General features: G+C 33.5%; 1 non-coding gene across 1 annotated transcript; it reads left to right on the plus strand.

The window, feature by feature from the left end:
• Positions 1 to 936: 936 nt before the first annotated feature.
• LOC130984482 (small nucleolar RNA R71) lies at positions 937 to 1,045 on the plus strand. The gene has a single exon (XR_009088417.1). It is a non-coding gene; the product is annotated as a small nucleolar RNA R71 (small nucleolar RNA).
• The last annotated feature ends 2,712 nt before the right edge of the window (positions 1,046 to 3,757 follow it).

Genomic DNA, 3,757 nt, shown 5'->3' on the forward strand with positions numbered 1-3,757 from the left:
ATTCTTCAGAGCTCATGAATGACAGAAGGAGGTTTAATGGGATCTCTATGGTCTCTATATGAGCCTCAGATTCCCTTGAGTCCTCAATAGGAAACTCCTTCTTGCTTGAGAGACGTCCCATGAGGTCTTCCTTATTGGGATTCACGTCCTCTCCTTCCTCTCTAGGTTTGGCCATGTTGATTATATCAATGGCCTTGTACTCTCTTTTTGGATTCTCTTCAGTATTGCTTGGGAGAGTACTAGGAGGAGTTTCAGTGATTTTCTTACTCAACTGGCCCACTTGTGCCTCCAGATTTCTGATGGAGGACCTTGTTTCATTCATGAAACTTAAAGTGGCCTTAGATAGATCAGAGACTAAATTTGCTAAGTTAGAGGTACTCTGTTCATAATTTTCTGTCTGTTGCTGAGAAGATGATGGATAAGGCTTGATATTGCTGAGCCTATTTCTTCCACCATTATTAAAGCCTTGTTGAGGCTTTTGCTGATCCTTCCATAAGAAATTTGGATGATTTCTCCATGATGAATTATAGGTGTTTCCATAAGGTTCACCCATATAATTTACCTCTACTATTGCAGGGTTCTCAGGATCATAAGCTTCTTCTTCAGAAGATGCCTCTTTAGTACTGTTGGATGCATTTTGCCATCCATTCAGACTTTGAGAAATCATGTTGACTTGCTAAGTCAACATTTTGTTCTAAGCCAATATGGCATTCAGAGCATCAATTTCAAAAACTCCCTTCCTTTGAGGCGTCCCATTATTCACGGAATTTCTCTCAGAAGTGTACATGAACTGGTTATTTGCAACCATGTCAATAAGTTCTTGAGCCTATGTAGGCGTTTTCTTTAGGTGAATGGATCCACCTGCAGAATGGTCCAGTGACATCTTAGAAAACTCAGATAGACCATAATAGAATATATCTATCATGGTCCATTCTAAAAACATGTTAGAAGGACATCTTTTGGTCATCTGCTTGTATCTTTCCCAAGCTTCATAGAAGGATTCACCATCTTTTTGTTTGAAGGTCTGAACATCCACTCTAAGTTTGCTCAGCTTTTGAGGAGGAAAGAACTTAGCCAAGAAGGCCGTGACCAGCTTATCCCAGGAGTCCAGGCTATCTTTAGGTTGAGAGTCCAACCATGCTCTAGCTCTGTCTCTTACAGCAAAAGGAAAAAGCATGAGCATGTAGACTTCAGGATCTACTCCATTAGTCTTAACAGTCTCACATATCTACAAGAACTCAGTTAAGAACTGGTAGGGATCTTCTGATGGAAGTCCATGAAACTTGCAGTTCTATTGCATTAGAGCAACTAATTGAGGTTTCAGCTCAAAATTGTTTGCTCCAATGGCAGGAATTTAGATGCTTCTTCCATCAAACTTGGAAGTAGGTGTAGTATAATTACCAAGCATCCTCCTTGCATTATTGTTGTTGGGTTCAGCTGCCATCTCCTTTTCTTGTTCAAAAATTTCAGCAAGGTTGTCTCTGGATTGTTGTAATTTAGCTTCTCTTAGTTTTCTCTTTAGAGTCTTTTCAGGTTCTGGATCAACTTCAACAAGAATGCCTTTTTCCTTGTTCCTGCTCATATGAAAGAGAAGAGAGCAGAAAAAGAAGAAGAATCCTCTATGTCACAATAAAGAGGTTCCTTATTATTAGTAGAAGAAGAAAGGGGATAAAGAAAGGAGAATCCAAACACAAAGGTGAGGATAAGGGCAGTGATTTGAGATGAAGAGAAGTGTTAGTAAATGAATGAATAAATAGAATAAGATGAGAGAGGGAGAAATTTTTGAAAATAAATTTTGAAAAGGAGTTAAATGATTTTCGAAAATAAAGATAAGAAATAAAATTAAAATTAAAATTTAAAACAATTAATTAATTAAAAAAGAATTTTTGAAAAAGAGGGAGGTATTTTCAAAAATTAGAGAGAGGAAAGTTGTTAGGTGGTTTTGAAAAAGATAAGAAACAAACAAAAAGTCAAATAGTTAGTTGAAAAATATTTGAAAATCAAATTTGAAAAGATAAGAAGATAAGAAGTTAGAAAAGATATTTTAAAATCAAATTTTTGAAAAAGATAAAACTTTGAAAAAGATATGATATAAAAGATAAGAGAAGAAAGATTTAATTTTTAAAATTAAAATTAATTACTTAACTAACAAGAAACTAAAAGATAAGATTCTATAATTTAAAGATTGAACCTTTCTTAACAAGAAAGTAACAAACTTCAAATTTTTGAACCAATCACATTACTTGTTAGTTAAGTTTCGAAAATTTTGAAATAAAATTAAGAAAAGATTTTGAAAATAATTTTTGAAATTTTCGAAAATCATGAAAGAAAAATGAAAAAAGATTTGAATTTTGAAAAAGTTTTAAAAAGATAAGATTTTTTTTTTAAATTTGAAAATTTGACTTGACTTATAAGAACTAACTAATTTTAAAATTTTTTTTACTAAGTCAACCCAAATTTTCGAAATTTTGAGAGAAAAAAGGTAAAGATATTTTTTATTTTTGAATTTTTAATGATGAGAGAGAAAAACACAAATATGACCCAAAACATGAAAATTTTGGATCAAAACCAATTATGCATGCAAGAACACTATGAATGTCAAGATGAACACCAAGAACACTTTGAAGATCATGATGAACATCAAGAACATATTTTTGAAAAAATTTTTATGCAAAGAAAACATGCAAGACACCAAACTTAGAAATCTTTAATGCTTATATGAATGCAAAGATGCACATGAAAAATAATAAAAGACACAAAACAAGAAAACATCAATATCAAACAAGAAGACTTACCAAGAACAACTTGAAGATCATGAAGAACACTATAATTGCAGGAATTTTCGAAAATTGCAAGAACAAAATGAATATGCAATTGACACCGAACTTAAAACATGACACAAGACTCAAACAGGAAACACAAAAATATTTTTTATTTTTATAATTTTAATTTTTTTTGGATTTTATTTTATTTTTCGAAAACATATAGGAAAAAGGAAGTAATGAATTCAAAGTTCTCAATCAAAATTCCAGGAATCATACCAGGTTAGTCTAAAGCTTGATGGCCAGCCAAGCTTCAGCATACCATTTTGAAACTCTAGAATTCATTCTTAAAAACTCTGAAGGATTTTTCGAAAATAGAGGGAGAATTTTGAAAAATATTTTTGAAAATTTTTTGAAAAGAAAATAAAAAAAAAAAAGAAAATTACCTAATTTGAGTAACAAGATGAACCGTCAGTTGTCCAAACTCGAACAATCCTCGGCAACGGCGCCAAAAACTTGGTGCACGAAATTGTGATCATCAACAATGGCCCTAATAACTTGGTAGCGCTCTCAAATGTGAATCACACTTAGTCACAACTCCGCACAACTAACCAGCAAGTGCACTAGGTCGTCCAAGTAATACCTTACGTGAGTAAGGGTCGATCCCACGGAGATTGTTGGTATGAAGCAAGCTATGGTCATCTTGTAAATCTCAGTCAGGCGGATGGTAAATGTTATGGAGTTTTCGAATAATAAATAAAGCAGAAAATAAAGATAGAGTTACTCATGTAATTCAATGGTGAGAATTTCAGATAAGTGTATGGAGATGCTTGTCCCTGTCGGATCTCTGCTTTCCTACTGCCTTCTTTCAATCCTTCTTATTCCTTTCCATGGCAAGCTGTATGTAGGGCATCACTGTTGTCAATGGCTATATCCCATCCTCTCAGTGAAAAAGGTCCAAATGCTCTGTCACGGCACGGCTAATCATCTGTTGG

This window comes from Arachis stenosperma, chromosome 5 (genome assembly GCF_014773155.1).
Source record: "Arachis stenosperma cultivar V10309 chromosome 5, arast.V10309.gnm1.PFL2, whole genome shotgun sequence".
Taxonomy (NCBI): Eukaryota; Viridiplantae; Streptophyta; class Magnoliopsida; order Fabales; family Fabaceae; genus Arachis; species Arachis stenosperma.